We start from the raw sequence: 18,843 nt of genomic DNA, 5'->3' as shown, positions 1-18,843 counted from the left end.
CTGTTAAAAAGAAGTCAGATAAATGCTTCCCCCCTGCCCCGTCCTTCCCATCTCTAGGCTCAGATGAAGATGGCATCTTGAAGTTATCTTTCTCAGCAGAGGTGATGGAAATTTAGAATTTTTTATAAAATTAAGATTTTATCATTTTAGATGAGGATGTGTTCCCTGTAACTTCTCCTGATGAGGATGAGATCTGCTTTGGTTTACCTGCTCTCCTCGTTGAGGAACTGAATGCACCGAGGGACCCGGAAGTGGCTCCCCCCGATCGAAAGGGCAGCCTGTTCCCGTACGTATCATTCCAGGTGTACGTTATCAGTTGCACTTTCTGTGTGACTATTGAGTAGTCCTTGCTTCTTCTAAACCACTGGTTCCCAACCAGGGGTCCATGGACCCCCAGGGGTCCGCAAGAACTAAATTAAGGTCCACGAAAGAAAGTTATAAACCCATAATAAATTATTATTTTCAATTAAAAGTTCTCTATTATAAAATATATATTCAAATGTTATTCTAAGTTTAATGTTTAACTAACAGTTATAATTAAAGTTTATTTTCAAATTCTCAGAATTTTTATTTTGAACCTTGGGGTCCCTGCACCGAACAAAAAAGTCTTAGTGGTCCCTGGTCAAAAAAAGGTTGGGAATCACTGTTCTAAACAATTAAAGAGCTTGGCTTGGATAGGTTGCTGTCGCTTCCAGTTGAAAAAAGAAATTGGAGTCCTTCAAATCATTAGATTATGAGACCCGAAAGGAGTGCTTGTAGGCCGTGTGTTTTCATGCAATGCATTTACAATTGAAAGCCTAGCCATTCTGCTTCTGTTTAAAGTAGCAAACTGGGAGTGGTACAAGCCTCTCTTGGATTTGTACTAGTGCTAAACCCAACACTTTCCTGTGTGGAAACCTCCCCCTCCCCCCAGCCATATGTCAGAGGAGTGTCAGAAGTCATCTGCTTTTTCTTTTTTCTGGGCAAATCTGTATTTCCCAGCAGACACAATTTTGAACCCTGAAGCTCTGGACGTGTTTTCTTTGGTTACAGAATCTCATTGAGAAACATTTGCAAACTCCTTGGCTTTATCTATGGGGATTTCAACTATAGTTCTCCCAAGGGTAGTTGGGAAAGAAAACTTCGAGCATCCTGTTCAAATTGCTCTTGAGGCCACAACTTCAGGGGTCAACCCATTAAGATATTTTTAGCTTGGCTGATTATCTAAGTTTTTAAGAGGTTTTAATAGTTTCATTTGCACGTTATCAATGAGGGGTTATTATTGAAGAAAGGAAGGGAAGTTGCAGTTCTATACTTAAAAGCTGCCATTTATTTTTAGAGAGATCTTCTTTAATTTCTTTTTATAGAAATGCCAGTGCTAAAACAGCTCCAGAAATGCCTTTTGGTATCAGCCCTATTTAACCAAGAATCTTTTTAAAATATTTTACTTGTGTAAATTGAAGCTTGTAGACTTCCTATACATTTTTGGTTTTGGCAATAGGAATGAACACTGTTTCTAGGCACTGGGGGTAGGGTTAAGGAACATATTTGTTCTTAGGGCTTAGAGTGTTGTCTGGGTGACCAAAGGATTGCAAGGTGATACATAACTGGATAGGCTAGCAATCAGTATGAATTCCCTGCAACTTTAAAATATTGTTTAGAATTTAAATAGTATGAACACTTACCCACCTTGAGTCTCTGTGAGAAAGGTAGACTATAAATGAAGAAAATAAGTTGTATATCCATAGCTTCTTAAGGAATTCAAATGCAAAATTGTTGATTCTCTTATATAACACAGAAAAATTAGCCCTGCTATGTAAAATGTAATACAACAAATGAAATCCACATAGACAGCCAAGCACTGGTGTCAAACTACTATGTATATCAACATACAAATGTAAAATAACCTGTAATGAACAATCCTACAGGATTAGCCAAAAAGGGCAACCAGTACAGGTAAGTGTCAAAGGTGAGTGTCCACAAAACAATTGTACTCAACAAATAATATAATAATAAGTCCATAAGGTTCCAAAATTAATATCAACAAAACTCTGAGAAGCAGAGTTTTGTTGATATTAAGAAAATAAGCAGTAAAGGCAAAAGATGATCTTCTAGAATAAATATTCCGTTTTGTCTGTTGACTTTTTCAGTTCCGTTTGCCTCTTCTTATATATGTGCAATATCGTCTCAGAACAGCTCACAATAATAATGCGGCATCACTGTTATAGCTATATAATCAGACTTGAAATGCTGTGGGGTGCCATAATTATTTGTACCCTCGCTGTTAAAGATACCTGAGATTAGAAATAAATGGCCAGCATGGTGTAGTAGTTCAAGTATTATAATAGGATCTGGGAGACCTGGGTTCGAATCCCCGCTCTGCTGTAAAAGCTCGCTGGGTGATCTTGGACCAATCACACTCTTAGCCTCACAGGGTTGTGAGGATAAAATGCAAGAGGTGAGAATGATTGGAGTGAATTTGGGAGAAAGGCCAGGTATAAATGAAGTAGATTAAAAACATTTAAATTAAACCCTATTTACGATTTTAAGGCTTAGCAATAGAAAATCAGATTCAGTTTGTGACACCAAGCTTTATTCATTAGTTGTTGGGGCCATTTTTACAGGTGATGTCCTAATTCCAAAATTAAGGGAGTCAACTCCAAGATGTGATGGCTGCCAACTTGGAAGGCTATAAGAGGGGAGAGGACATGTTCATGGAGGAGAGGGGTATTCATGGCTACTAGTAAAAATGGGTACTAGTCATGATGCATCCCTATTCTCTACAGGATCAGAGGAGCCTGCCTAATATATTAGGTGCTTTGGAACACAGGCAGGATAATGCTGCTGCAGTCGTCTTGTTTGTGGGCTTCCTAAAGGCACCTGGTTGGCCACAGTGTGAACAGACTGCTGGACTTGATGGGCCTTGGTCTGATCCAGCAGGGCCTTTCTTATGTTCTTATGATTGGCAAGTTGTCAGTTTTTTTTTTTTGCTAAAAACACAGCGGCTGGGTATTGGGAGACAGAGATTTGATGTTGACGTATAGGCTGCTGATTAGCTGAAGCCAACACCTTTGAAAGATTGCTTAGGTTATTATAATATGGTCATTTATACTGATTTTTTTCAGGTAACTTTTTGAAAATACTTGAGCTCATTCCCAGTGACGTATGGATTTCTTTTCTTTTTGTCTCTTAGGAGTTCAACTTCTCAGGCACTGCCATTTCCCCTTCCTTTTGATATAGCAGGTTCAGAGTCAGAGAACGAGGGCGAGTTTTTGATAGCGGAATCATTTGGGAGCCCCACTACCTCTTGGCTTTTGCAACCCAGAAGGAACAGCCTACCCAAGGAAAGGAGTTCACCTTCTCCACTGCTTGGAAGTGACCAGGCAGCCCAAGGGCCTGGCATAGAGAACGTGTGCGGGGGGGATCACGATCCAGTTGTGGAACATGGCGAGAGTTTTTCAAAGCAGCCCCAATCCATTCAACCTCCAGCCCTACAGTCGTCCACTGGTAAAACAAATAGGAAGGAAAAATGTCCAAAAATTGTGCCTTTGGAAAAGCAGGCAGAAAGGCAGAGTTTCGTTAGAGATGCCGGGAGGAAACTCGGAGCGCTAGTTTTGAAGGAGGGTGTTGAAAGTGAAGCCAAAGGACTGTGCAACAAGCGAGCTGGAACACCTCCTGGGGACAGATTAATTCCTCCAGAGAAGAGGAGTGCCCCTGTCAGTCAAAAGTTTTTAGTAAGTCCTGGAGACGATTGTGGCGGGTCTTCACCCCAAGAGGGATCCTGTGAGGCAGAACAAGCATTTCCATCCATGGCAGGGCAAAATAGCAGGACGCTTTCACTCCAGTAAGCACATTTTCATGCTTTTTCATTATACGTCGATTTGACTTGGTGCACAGTTCACCACTTTTGTTGCTGTAGAAAATGGCTTGAATCCAACAACCTGTTGATGCAAGGATCGCAGATCTTTCTCTTTCCTTTCCCCCTGAAAAGTGGACTCCTGGGACTGGGTGACCCTTATGGATCACACCAGTCAGTGGTTGCAGTGAGGAGGCAGGAAGAAGACAAAATCACCCTCCCACACCTCCACAGCAAAGGCAGGACTGATGTCTTGCTCCACGTTGCAGCCACTGACGCAAATGGCTGCTGGTCCATGTGGGTCTCCTTTTCCCAGAAATCATCTTTCCCAGAGTTAGAAAGGACCGCTGAAGGAGAGGAGAAAGTGGGACCCATGACCATCCAATCGCCAGACCCCTCCCCTTGTATGCTGGTCTTTTCTAGAAACAGGAGACCAGGACAAGCCGCCTGCCAAATCCCGGCTACCTCTCAGGGGTGAAACTTTCTACTGCAGCAGTTCAGCTTGGTCCTGGTTGGGAGGGGGGGTCTCCTCTCAGAGGAGTAGCCAGGGAACAGGGGGACCCTCTACCAGGTGGGCAGGCAGACAAGGCTGCTTTCAGACCTTGCTAGTGGGCAGGGAGCCGGTCGGCTGGCCTTTTCCCTCAAAGTAGCCTTTTATCTGGGAATCTGAATTGGATAATTTGAGGGTTCTTTTAGCAGGGGTGGATTTTAATACTACATTGGCAGTAGCCAAGTTTTTATCTTCGTCAAGATTGAAAAAATACTTATTGTTTATCTATCTCCATCTATCTAGCTTCTTTTTAATTTTGATCTTAGTGTGACACTGTTCAGGCCGAATTGGCCATATGAACAGTATCATTAAAGTAAAGAAACCTGCTGGGTGACCTTGGGCCGGTCACAGCTCTCTCCGAACTCTCATAGTAGCAAGCCATGAGCTGTGCACCAAGTTCAAGGCCTCCGTGAAAAGGGACGGCCCTCACCGAGCCTGAGCAGAGGCCTTCCACACCCGGAAGGCTAACCTCAGTAATGGCCGTTGGGCCTGCTGTGAGCTGTTACTGAACTGCAGCAAGTTTAACCATGTGCAATCTCTCTTAGGGGTCCTTCTGTGCGAGCTATAAATATGAGCGATCTGAGGTAAGTTTCCTTACTCTACGTATGTCAGCTAATTATTTCTCTCTGTCTAGAAATGTGCTGAAGTGTTTTCAATTTAGGATGAGGGATGTCATTGGGATTGGCTTTATTCCCCACAGGTGTCTTTCCACAACTTGTTTTTCAGTATTCTTGGTGGTAGAGCTGGAGGGGGGGTTGACTGCAGTTTTTGACTGCTGTGGCCCTTGAGCAGTGCTGTCTGCCAGGCGGGTGGGGCTGAGTGTGTGCAGGCATCCTGAGATCTAAAAACAAGTTTCTAGAAATGCTTGTGAGATCTTGTTTCAAGGTGCCATGTTGCATCATAGCTGAACCACCTGAACACGAGACAGTTCATGTGCCATGCGGTTGCCCCATGGCTGCAGAAATTTGGCTGTGTCCGCTACCAACAATTGTGTATCTGGCCACAACACTCCAGGCTAGAAAGCACAGCTTGTGGAGAAATATCTTTTATAACAGAGCTGTTGCAAGCTAGCTTGTCCTAAGTAGAGCTTCAGATAATTCACAGTGGGTAGCCGTGTTAGTCTGTTTGCAGTAGTCAAAAAGGGCAAGAGTCCAGTAGCACCTTAAAGACTAACAAAAATATTTTATGGTAGTGTATGAGCTTTCGTGAGCCACAGCTCACTTCTTCAGCTGTGGCTCACGAAAGCTCATACCCTACCAGAAAATATTTTTGTTAGTCTTTAAGGTGCTACTGGACTCTTGCCCTTTTTGACTAGAGCTTCAGAGTGAGGCTGATGTGAATCAGGGTATATTTCTAACCTAGGATGTGGAACTAGCGTCACGTAAGCATCTGCAGCTCTCCCTTGATTTCCGAACCGGGGTTAAGTCCACTGGCAGTGAGCCATGGATTGTGCGCGCACCTGGATTCCTTGAAGGTTGTAACCCAGGTCTGTTGTGCCGTCCTGGTTTCAAGGCACCCCCAGCACCAGTGTTTAACCATCTTCACTCCAAGACCTTAATTGGTTGGGTCTTGTTTCGGTACAAGCAGCAGCTACAAATCAGGAGCCAAGTTGCCAACTGGGAGAGTGAGGTCTAGGTTATCTGGGGTCAATTTCTGCTTGTTAATGGGGTAATGGAGCTGATAGATAGCTATGCTCAAGTAAAATGTTTATAAGAACATTTACTAAGTCTTTGATTGCCTTAGAAGGCCTACTGCTAAGGGACCTTTGGAAGTTCTGCAGGGATAACGCTTGATATAGGCATGTGAGTTTTGTGGTAAAGGAATAGCTGCACCACATACCAGGGTCCCTGTCCGTTAGTTCTAGATTTATCTCTGGTGAGCAGTATTCACTTGAAGGGATATAAGTGTGTTGCTTGTTGCTGTGTTTGATTTAATCTCCTCTAAACACGGGCCTCTTTTTTTAAAGTGGTCCAGTCTACAAGGCGAAGGATATCATTTCCCATTCAAAGGAAGATTTGATTAGAGGCAACATGGAATATTCATTTTCAGGTAAGGCTGTCTCAATGTCAGACTCAGGCGTCCATCCTTAGCATCCCATAAACAGACACGCTCAGGCAGGTGATCCTAAGCAATGCTAATTTATTAGGAGCAAAAAGACAGATTGAAAGAAGCTGACTGCCTCTCACGCAGGAGAGGTTGCTAGTGGGGTCTATGCAGGTAGGTTACACTATAAAAGCTTCTAGGCAAGAAAGTAAAACAAAGTGAAACCACAGTGCAGTAACTACAAGATAACGGTTCCTAGAGAATCGCAGACATCACAATGTGATAAACAGTACACAGGATTTGCAGCATGAGAACAAAACCTTGACTAGCAGCCAGAACCTGGCCTTGACAGGAAGCCAGCCTCTGGCCTGCAATTGCCAAACTCCTACTCCAAAGGTAGCAAAGACCTGACACTCTGCTTACTGTATGTCCATGTGGAAAGAGATTATTGATGTATCTATATTGTTTGCTGGTAAATGAAGCAAGCCTAATTCATGTTCCTGGAAACAGGCTCTTCTCTCTGCCCCAAGATTAAGTCCAGAAGAGGTAAAGCAATGTCCAGACCCCAGTATTCTGTCTCATACTCTTGTTTTATAAGGTGTAAACATTACCATTTTTATGTCTTGGCTAATGGTTGCAAAACTGTTTTCTGGGTTGTGCAGAAGTAAATTTTGAGGCCAACCTCCGTTTTTAGGAAGGGAGACATGTTTCATTTTTAGATTTTTCAAGGTGTCTTAGGCTCAGGTCTGTCACTCCGGAAAGTATCCTAACAATTTTGATGTTTTTATGAATAAATCAATAATTTATGCCCAGTTTGGTGGATTGGGAACTGGCTGGAGAACCGCACCAAAAGAGTGGTTGTCAATGGCATTTCGTCTGACTGGAGGGAAGTGTCCAGCGGGATGCCACAGGGCTCAGTTCTAGGCCTGGAACTTTACAATATTTTTTATAAATTTACTGGATGAGGGTATGGAGAGAATACTCGTTAAATTTGCAGATAACACCAAATTGGGAGGAGCAGCAAACACACCAGGAGATAGAGATAGAATTTAACGAGATCTGAGCATACTGGAAAAGCGGGCGGATGTGAATAAGATGCGATTAAACCAAGGATAAATGCAGAGTTCTACATCTGGGCAACAAAACTGAGAAGCACACATACTGGATGGGAGATCCACTTCTGGGTAGCAGTGTGTGTGAAAAAGATCTTGGGGTACGGGGGGACCATAAGTTAAGTATGAGCAGCCAGAGTTATGCATCGACAAAAAAGGCTAATGCGGTATTGAGGTGTATCAACAGAGGCATCACATCCAAATTGCAAGGTGTCATAGTCCCACTGCACACTGTATTAGTCAGGATGCTCCTGGAGTACAGCATGTAGTTCTGGAGGCTTCACCTCAAAAAGGATGTGGACAGAACCAAGTGGGTGCAGAGGAGAGCGATGAGGATGATCAGAGTCCTGGAGACCAAGCCCTACAAGGAAAGGCTGAGGGACTTAGGAATGTTTAGACTGGAAAAGAGGGGGTTGAGGGGGGACATGATGGCTCTCTTTAAGTATTTGAAGGGCTGTCACTTAGAGGAGGGCAGGGAGCTGTTCCTGTTGGCAGCAGAAGATAGGACTCTCAATAATGGGTATAATTTCTGGGCGGAAAGGTACCAGCTGGATATTAGGAAAAAAAATTTTTTTAAGTAAGAGTTGTTTGACAGTGGAATCCGCTACCCAGGGTGGTGGTGAGCTCTCCCTCACTGGCAGCCTTTAAGCAGAGGCTGGACAAGCACTTGTCAGGGATGCTCTAGGGTGATCCTGCATTGAGCAGGGGGTTGGGCTAGATGGCCTGCATGGCCCCTTCCCACTCTGTTTCTGTGCATACCTGTGGGGAGCTCCCAGGTTTGCCAAAAAAAACAAAAAACCCTCAGAAGTTCTAACCTGAAAAACCCAAACAGAATAGCGACACAGCTGCACACATTGCAGGGGGAGACATCCCGGCGCCCTTTCTCAGTTCTGGGTGAAGGGCATCTTATCATCAGTGGGTATTGTCGTCACGTGCCCAGGGAGGCAGGACTAAAAAATTATCTTCAGCTTCCTGTCTCCCTGGGCGGGAAGCCCAATTTCCGTCCTGCCTTGCCGTGGGCGGCAGCGTTCGTTCTGAACTCCTTCTGTAGGACTAATTTTTCCTCAATCTTTCTTCACTACCCCTTCCCTTCCCCCCCCCCCCAAGTTTTCTTTTTTGTCTACTTTACCTTCTGTGCCTGCTGGCTTCGGCTGCAAATTGAACCCTCCATCTTTTTTCCCTCCGTTTGTCTGATCTCTCCGCCCCGACTTCGCCCCGCTGGGCAAGATGGCGGACGGCAGGAGAGATTCTGATTCGGACCTCCTGTCCGAGGACGACCGCGACTCAGCCCTCGTCGCTTCGGCAGGGCGTCGCCGTAAAGAGACCGTCGGCGGTCAGAGCGGAGGCTCCGGGGCTAGAGGTGCTGAGGGGCCGCCGGCTCCAAAGAAGGCGCGCTCGGAGGAGCCGCCTCAGAATGGCGCCAAAAAGAGCGAAGCCCGCGAAATGGCGCCGGGGGCCATTTTGGTCCCGAAGAGTCCCAGGATTGATAGCGCCCCGCCGACGGCCGATTCCCAGGAGGGGGGTAATGTATGTCATGACGAGCCGGAGGCTCCTATTTCGAGGCGGGAAATGCTTGAATTTTTTAATGGGGTTTTAAACAGACAATCCCAGATGATGGAGGCTTTTAGAGATTCTCTTGCCCCTATCATTCAGCCCGTGAACCCAGGACATTCTCAGACCATTTCCCCTTCCCCTACCCAGGGACAGGGGGATCAGGAGGCTCATTCTAGCCGGCAGTGGCACACCAAGGCGGCCTTAAAGGCGCAACCCCCCGTACAGGCCCACCATTCCAGGGAGGAGCAAATGTCCATAGTATCCGATACTGAGAGCAGGGAGGAAGGGGAGTTCGATTCGGACGAGGACACCCCCGTGCTATTAGAAGAGCAACACCCTCTCCTTTTCCTGGCAGAGGATTTCCAGGGCTTACTAAATAAGGCCCTCATTGCCTTAGATCTTAATGAGGTCCCAGACCCAGTCAGTGAGAACAAACCCAAATCCAGAAAAAAGGGTTCAAAGGAATTTTTTCCCAGCTCTAAGCCCCGTGTCTGGGAAATCCCATTTCCAGAGTTTTTCGAAACTTAGGTTCAAACAGAATTTGATAAGCCTCTTGCAAATAGGCAATTTTCAGCTAACATAAAAAAACTCTACACCATGGTTCCTCAGGCAATGAACCTTTTTCAACTCCCCCTCATAGATGCTCCTGTAGCAGCTGTTCATTCCCCAGACCTGCCTTCAGAAGATGGCATGGGAACTATTAGGGATCCAATGGACAGAAAGCCCGAGATCCTGTCAAAAAAGGTGCATGAGGCATCGACCCTGGCCATCCAGGCCTCAGCTGCAACCTCTATAATGGCACGAGCCTCCATTGTGTGGCTCAGAAAGATCATACAGCTCTATACAGGAGACAATCGCAAAATCAGAAGGACAACAGACTTCTTAAGGCTTCCGCCTTTATGGCAGACGCCTCTCTGGATGCCATGTCCTTTGCGGCTCGGGCCACTGCTTCTAACATTGCCGTTAGAAGGGCACTCTGGATTCGCCCCTGGCAAAATGAGATAAAGACTAAGACCTTAACCTTATCTTATCCTTACACAGGTGGGAAGCTATTTGGAGAGAGACTAGAAAAGATTCTAGTCGAAAACAAAGATAAAAAGAAGGTTCTACCCAGATCCTATAAGAGGGACGGTAAGTCCTCATCCTCTTTCCCCAACTTCAGGTCCTCCCACACTCTAGCGCCATTTAGACCTGACCACCGTAGAGGATCCTGGAATAACAACGTTAGAGGATCCTTTCGTAGAGGGGGCGGCAGATTTTTTCGTCCCTCACAGGGACATCAGCAGTCTGCCAACAACAGAGGTGACAAGTTCACCAAGAACCCCAAGCAGTGACGCCAGGTCTCTGGAAGTGGGGGGGAGGCTCCTACTTTTCCACCAGATGTGGGAGCGTTCCTACACGGACGCCTGGGTGTCCCAGATAGTCTCATCAGGTTACCTGATAGAATTTACAAGCATACCAAAGGACAAGTTCATAAACTCTCCAAGGTCTCTTCGACCAGACAAACATCAAAGAACACTTCAAGCCATTCTACACTTACAACAGATTCAGGCCATAGAGCCAGTCCCACAAGGGGAACTGGGAAAAGGAGTATATTCCATCTTCTTTACAGTCCCCAAGAAAAATGGGGACTGGAGGTCTATTTTAGACCTAAAACACCTCAACAGAAGGGTCAGGTACAGAAAATTTCGCATGGAGACAATACGCTCCATCCTGGAAGCCCTTCAGTTGGACCAGTTCCTAACATCACTGGACCTGACGGAAGCGTACATGCACGTACTCATCCACCCATCCCATCGCAGGTTCCTCAGATTCTGCTACAACAGAACTCATTATCAGTTCAGGGCTCTCCCGTTTGGACTGGCGTTAGCCCCCCGTGTCTTCACCAAAATTTTGGTGACGCTGGTGGCACTTCTCCGTCAGGAGGGAATATCAATTTTTCCCTATCTGGACGACATTTTGATTTGTTCAAATTCCAGAGAGGAAGCTTTGACACACACCTCCAGGGTAATTCACATTCTCTCCAAACACGGATTTCTAGTGAACATGGAAAAGAGTCATCTAGTCCCCACCCAGAGGTTAGAACACCTGGGGGTCATTATAGACACTCACAGAAACCGGGTAATTCTCCCACAAGACAAAATAGCCAAGATACAGACAATGGTCCAATCCACTGTCAGATCCACTCAGGGCAGAATCATGTCATTGGCCAAACTGTTGGGGAAAATGGTGGCGTGCCTCACCTCGGTACCATGGGCCAGACTCCACTCCAGAACCCTTCAGAGTCTGTTACGGCCGTACCAAGATCTCATCACCCAGAGCAGGGACAAATCTATCTTACTCCCTCTAGCCTTCCGACAATCTCTCCTCTGGTGGAGCATTCCCAGACATCTCAACAAGGGTCTACACTTCCTGATAGAGAACCAGATACAGGTTTTCTCGGACGCAAGTCTCAAGGGGTGGGGAGCAACCTGCCAGAACTTAATGACCCAGGGATCCTGGTCCTTAGCAGAAAGAAAGTCTCACATAAACCTGCTAGAGCTAAGGGCGATTCGGCTAGCACTAGAACGGTTCGAACACCTACTGGGAAACAAACATGTTTTGGTCCGAACAGACAACATATCGGCCAAAGCATATATCAACAAACGGGGGGGGGGGGGGGGTCAAAATCATCCAGACTCCACCGAGAGGCAGAAGTCATTCTGACTTGGGCCGAAAAGAGACTACTGTCTCTCTCTGCAGAACACGTAAGCGGTGTGCTCAATCTGCAGGCCGACTGGCTCAGTCGTCAGGTTCTGGACGAGGGAGAGTGGTCCCTAAACAGGTCAGTCTTTCACCAGGTCCTGGAGAGGTTCGGCCACCCCAAGGTGGATCTCTTTGCCTCGGAGGTCAACCACCTTCTTCCAAGGTTTTACACCCGGTTCTTTCACCCGAGGGCGGAGGACATGGACGCTCTTACAGCACCATGGCCGAGGGAACTACTGTTTGCCTTTCCTCCCATTCCTATATTACCGAAGGTAATAAGAAAAATCAGAAAAGAAAGGGCAACCGTGATCCTCATTGCTCCTATGTGGCCTCGGAGACCGTGGTTTCCCAGCCTAAGGGAACTCTCGATCCAATCGCCCTGGGAACTTCCAATCTTACCGGATCTACTCAATCAGGGACCATTGTTTCACCCAGACCCTCAATGGCTGCGCTTAACCGCGTGGAAATTGAGAGGAGATCCCTTCTAGAAGAAGGATACACGGCTCAGGTAGTAGATACAATGATCGAGGCCAGACGCCCATCAACCAGGAGAATCTATAATACATCCTGGAGGGCGTTTGTGCTCTGGTGTAGACGCAAACACTTAGACCCTCTCTATCCTGGTATTCCTAACGTCCTCGAATTCCTTCAGGAAGGAGTTCGGATGGGGCTTAAGGTCTCCACTCTACGAAGGCAGGTGGCAGCCTTGTCCACCGTACTCACAATAGATGGTGGCTTACCTCTATCCAGACACTCCCATGTCATAACATTTCTTAAGGGCGTAGGGCAGACCTGCCCTCCAGTAGTACATCGCTTCCCGACCTGGCGATTAAACGTGGTTCTCACAGCATTAACTCGCCACCCGTTCGAGCCAATTAGTGAAATTCCTTTAAGATTACTGAGGCTTAAGACCATCTTTCTTACAGCTGTGACCTCGGCTCGTCGCTTGTCGGAGCTGAGTGCTCTTTCCTCCAACCCAGGTTTTTGTATTTTCCACAGAGACAAAGTCGTACTCAGACCTGACCCTACCTTTATTCCCAAGGTGAACTCCTCCTTTCACCATTCACAGGAGATTCATTTACCTTCCTTCTGTCCTAACCCTACTCATCCCAAGGAGAAGGAGTGGCACCCCTTAGATATGAGGAGGTTGCTAAAAATATACCTCAAGCGTACCGCTCCCTTCAGAAAGTCCGACGCCCTGTTCGTTTCCCTAACCAGTCCCTCCAAGGGATGCAAAATGTCTAGCTCTGCAATTAGCACGGCAGTCCGACAGTGTATCATTGAGGCCTACAGGGCCAGTAAGATTACTCCACCATCAGGCATCACTGCACATTCGGTGCGAAGTGCTGCCACATCAGCTGCCTATAATAGGCAAGCTTCTCTGGAAGAAATATGTAGAGCGGCCACCTGGTCCACTGCGTCTACATTCATAAAGCATTACAAAATAGACACCATGGCCTCTGCTGACGCAGCCTTCGGTAGAAGGGTCCTGCAGCAGGTCTTGGATAAGTCCTAATCCCTCCCAGTCATTGAGCTCTTGGATATCCCACTGATGACAAGATGCCCTTCACCCAGAACTGAGAACAGAGCCTTGTGTACTCACCGTGACGGCGCCTTCTGTTCTGGGTTGAAGGGCATCTTGCCCGCCCTTTAGGATCCAAGACCTATCTCCTCCTGTTCTTACAGTTTAATTTGGGAATATGTTCTGGTTATAGTGCGGGTCAATTCTCTCCCTATGTCCGCCATCTATCCTAAGCCTCTCTGTGAGGGACCTTTTTCACTGTTGTTCTTTACATGTTACAGTTTCTATTGGAGTTCAGTGTATTATTATAGCAGTGTTTATTGCTTGATGTTTCTTCGTGTATGCACTTACCTGTCTCTTTAGCTCGGCGAGTCCGAAAACTGGGCTTCCCGCCCAGGGAGACAGGAAGCTGAAGATAATTTTTTAGTCCTGCCTCCCTGGGCACGTGACGACAATACCCACTGATGACAAGATGCCCTTCAACCCAGAACAGAAGGAGCCGTCACGGTGAGTACACAAGGCTCCGTTTTCGTTTCTTTTGCAGCTCAAAATTGTCCCAGCTTTGGAAGGGAATGGGACAGAAGAGGGGAAGGAGGAATAAAAACTGCAGGGGGTGGGAGGGAAGGACGGAGCAGGTGGGAAGAGTGGGACTCGGAGGGGTAGAACAAATCCGGGTGAGTGGATGATATGGTGGACTGAAGGGAGAGTGGTGGAGGGAAAGCAAGACCAGGTGGATGGTTGACAAGGATACTGGAAAGGGGGGCAGGAGGGCACTGGAGGGGAGTGACAGGAGAAAGGTGGAGGGGGGCTGGCACGGCAGAGTCTGGGGGTGGGATTGGGTACTCGTAGGACAAAGAATGAGACTGTCCTTCCACCCAGATCCTCACAGGTCCCCAACTTGGATAGACTTGAATCTACCAAAGAATTCTCTCTCATTTTACGTGTGTTTTACTCCCCTGTAGAATATGCTTCGTTGTCATTTGTACCTCCATTTCTGGTTTTGGTTGCTGATCTGTAGAGCGCTAGCATTTGTAGGTTGCTTTATGTGCAGTGTTTGTGAATGGTGGCACCCTGGTTCCCTCTAAAGAGAGAAAAGGAGTTAGCCCTAGAAGCATCTGAAATCTGTGTGTGTGTGTGTGTTTGGTTTTTTTTGTTAGAGCCATCAGTAGCCATACAGGAGGATTCTGCCTTTTTGCCTTCAGTTTCATTAAAGGATCAAGTGGGTAAGTTCTATGGCTGTGTTGCTTTTTTCTACCCTGGGTCATAATTAATAGTTTGAGCCTGTAATCTGTGCCAATAAAGGGTTGTGGGAATTCAGTGAATCCAAGAAAAACAGGGAAAAAGATATGCAAGGTTTGCTTCATCCCAAATGCTGGCATGTTTTGAACTCCGAATAACATTTTAAGAGAGGTTTTTCAAAGTGCTTCCTTGCTCGTAACAGTTCCTCTGGGGATTCACTCTCAAACTTGAAGAGAGCACAGCTGAAAACCATGACTCAGCACTACCCCCAGTTTCAAACATCAGCTTTGGGGACACTTGGAGCTGCGCCACAGACGGGCCGTGGTTTCAAGGGCTGCTGTGCTTTCCGTGGCCTTCGCAACACTTAGTGGGGTGCGGCAGCCTCCAGAGGGAGTGGGTGTGGCTTCCATCTCTCACCTGGCTCTCTTGCCCAACCATAGGGCACAGGATGGGGTGAAGATTTACATTGGGCCTTTAGGAAAGGGTTCTGTGACCTTCCTGTACCAATTGGTTCAGGTCTATGACTGAAGTGGAAAACCATTTCTGGGACTGGAATTGGTTACATTCCCCCATGTGTGCAGCCCTTAGTTGAAGTGTGTTGCTGAGAAATGGCCCATATGCGTGGCCATCTGTCTGCCTTTCCAGCTGTTACAAGGACTTAACTTACATAGATCCACTTGTTTCTTTCTTAGTAAGGCCCCCTGATGACACAGCCAGTCTTCGTCGGAGCAGGCGACTGCGGATTAAGCCTTTGGAGTACTGGCGTGGAGAGCGTGTAATGTATAAGATGGACACTTCAGGTATCAGAGAACGCATTCCAGTGTTGAGTACCTGCGACATCTATTTTACCTGGCTGTGTCAAATTCAGCACAGCTTACACATGCTAACAATACCAAAGTCCGGATGAACCTTTAAGGCTAACAACATGTATTTCAGTATGCACTTTTTGTTTGTGAGTCACCGCTCACTTCAGGTATGCATGGGAGTCCAGCTGAGAATCTTTTGCATGGAGTGGGTTATGGGAGTAAGTGAAGGTGGAGGTTTTTAATTCAGTCATGAGTCTTTCTAGTGCAGATTTACTGTGTGGAGGGGTGGGAATTGCATCATGATGCTTCGAAGTGTGACTGGTCCATACGTCTGAAACACACAGCGATTACAAATAATGTGTGACGAGAAAGATCAGAAGATTAAAAAGATAAGCAAGGTGATCAGTCTAAGTGAAAACTAACTGATACAGGTGCCAGGTTGTAGTCTGGTAAAACATATAAAAGCAGCCAATCAAAATTTCTGTGAAGTGGGTCCCATAGAGTTGTACTAGCTGCCATCTCTAACAACTCTAACATTTGCTTCATTAATAGTCCACTTTTCTGTTTGAGACTCAGAAAATTGCAAAGTACAAAAAACATTAAGTCAGACAGCATAAGTCAGCCAATAAACAATGCAATAGGGTTAGGATTTGGCCAGGTAGGCAGTGCTTTGTTAGCCTGTCTTCACTTGTTCTTCACCTCCCAGGTAGGTCAGCTTCCTGGTCATGTCCTGTGGCCTCAAAGAACAGGCTGCTTACCTGTAACTGATTTTCTCCAAGTAGTCATCTATCTGGTCACCTGGCCTGCCCCCCCCTTCCCTTGCAACAGGTGCATCTGTTTCTGCTGCTGCTCTGTGCGAGAAGGTACTTGAGGCATGCACGGTGGGACTTTTTTCCTCAGAGTGGGCATAGCAAGCAAAATCTTCTTTAACTTGGGAAGTTTCGAGTCCTGTTAGTGTGACTGGGCCAGTGACTGTGCAAAGAATATTAATTACAGGTAAGCAATCTGTTAAGAGCCTTATCAGGAGCATTTTCTCTGCACCCGTTTCCAAAGGCAGCTCATCTGAACTGTTGCTTTCCCCTACGATCTCAGCTGTTGCCATCAAGTGCAACTTCTTGCCCCAAATGCGTCACCCAGATGCTTGCTGCCCAAGCCTTCCTCTTCCCTGGTCTTTCTGCAGTTGCTCTTCCAGCTTGGGATGCCATCATTACCTTTGACCCTGAGCGGTTTCCTGTGTTTTCCATGCCAATTGCCTGGCTTTAAGCATGCACTTCTCAGAGATCAGACATGTCTGTTCCCTTACCACATGGCTTGAATACTTGGCCCAGCTCTTAAGCCACCATTAATAGTTCTGTTTGTCAGCTGAAGGAGCATCTGTGGGGCTGTGAAATAATCTGTAAACGTGGGTTCCATCCAGAGGATTTGGAGGCAGCTGCGGAGTGGATGAGGTCCAGTAAACCGAAGCATGATCAAGGCCACCTGGAGGTGCTGTTGGACAGTTAAAGATCTGATAGAGACTTGAGGATTCAGCCTGTTCTGGACTTCACCTTACATGAAGGAGCAGGTCTACAGGTCTCCTCTGAGGGTGTCTCTAGCCGACTTCAGCTGGCTAGCCAGCTGTGGCCCTTCACGAGAGTCGTGGTTTGCTCTGGTCACATCCAGGATAGATCACCGCTATGCGCCCGACTTTGGTTGTCCCTTTTGAGACTTCTGTTGGTACGCAGCAGCAGCAGGATTGCTTTCTAGTCCTTTTGGTATAGGAAGCGGATTCTTGCTGATTTTAAACTTTTGGCTTCTAGGCCTGCGTGGTGTCGTGGTTAAGAGCAGTGGTTTGGAGTGGTGGACTCTGATCTGGAAAACCAGGTTTAATTCCCCACTCCTCCACATGAGCAGCGGAGGCTAATCTGATGAACTAGATTTGTTTCTCCACTCTTACACATGAAGCCAGCTGAATTAACTTGGGCTAGTCACACTCTCTCAGCCCCACCTACCTCACAGGGTGTCTGTTGTGGGGAGGGGAAGGGAAGGTGATTGTAAGCCGGTTTGATTCTTCCTTCAGTGGTAGAGAAAGTCTGCATATAAAAACCAACTTCTTAGCAGCACTTGGAAGGAGCTAAACAGCTTGGTATCCACATGACCCTGTTCATCTGTTAAGACAGTATATCTCACTTTCAGAGGTGAGGTGCATGGCTGCTAGAAATGGGGGGGAGGGCTTCAGTGCTTCCTTCCCCACAGCTGTGTCCGTCACTCCAAGCTTGTTTAGCTCCTGGTACCAAGTAAAGATCGGTTTTGCCCAGATCTGTTTTTCGGTTTATATTGCTGTGTATGATTTTTTCCCACCACCTCTCAAGTGTCAGAGAGGCATAAAATGTGTCACATATGGCTACCACCTGAATCCTGGTTCGGGTTTGGCTCCAGCTTCATATTTGGCCAATATTTCCAACCCAAACCATAGATGGGCCCTATCAAGGGCAAGATTTGATGCCTTTCCCTCCTCACTACTATATGGCAGATTCCTCCATACTCCCCGCTCCATGAGACTCTGTCCCTGTTCAAGCGACTCCATAGAGACAGTTTCTCATGTATTATTTCATTGCGATTGGTATGCCTCGGAGAGAAAGTGGTTAATTGAACCATTTATACACCATTTTAACCAAACCGGAAGTTTTATATACCAATCTGAGGGTTTTTTAGTAAGATATTTCTTGGAGGACAAAAACGTGGAGATTTCACGTTCAGTAGCAAAATTTTTGTTCATCGCATTTACTAAACGTAAGGCAATCATAAACGATCTGGGTCCCTCACTGACTGCTAGTCATTCAGACCTTTGATTTACAAAAACTTATGTAAGGACTCTGTCAGTTATAAATGATCAGGTTATTAGTTGTGGATTTTATATATTCCTTTTAAACTTAAATGTCTTTCTGTATTTGTACATATTCTGTCTGGTCGCTGACCGTTTTAATAAATCTGACTCTGTCACATAAGGCGTAAAATGTGTAACCATTGCAAGTACTTGAGTTCTGTGCTGGCTTTTAAAGTCTTGTTGCAACAGTGTTGCCTTGATTTTATATAAATATGTATTTTTAGTTATTTTTTTCTTGTCAACCACCTTAAGAGCAGTTAGCTGAGAGATGTGATCTGTCCCTGTATTAAAATAAATAGGACAGTGTCTGCTCTCCAAGTCATAGAGCCCAAATGCTTGGTCTGCTGTTGATCATGCTGTTTTTGTTCTCATGCTATGTTGTTGTATTCCGTTTGCCTTCATTAACAAAACATTTTTTAGAAGTGGTTATGCACAAGTGATTCTATAATGTCTTTTTTGTTTCAGGAGGGCTTGTAGCCAGTGGAATCATATCACCTGTACAGAAGGAACCCCATAAACCTAAAAGGATAAAAGAGCCTGTGGAGATGGACTTGGGTATGGAAGTCTTTCC

Source organism: Euleptes europaea, chromosome 11 (genome assembly GCF_029931775.1).
Source record: "Euleptes europaea isolate rEulEur1 chromosome 11, rEulEur1.hap1, whole genome shotgun sequence".
Classification (NCBI taxonomy): Eukaryota; Metazoa; Chordata; class Lepidosauria; order Squamata; family Sphaerodactylidae; genus Euleptes; species Euleptes europaea.
This window is presented reverse-complemented; position numbering follows the sequence as displayed.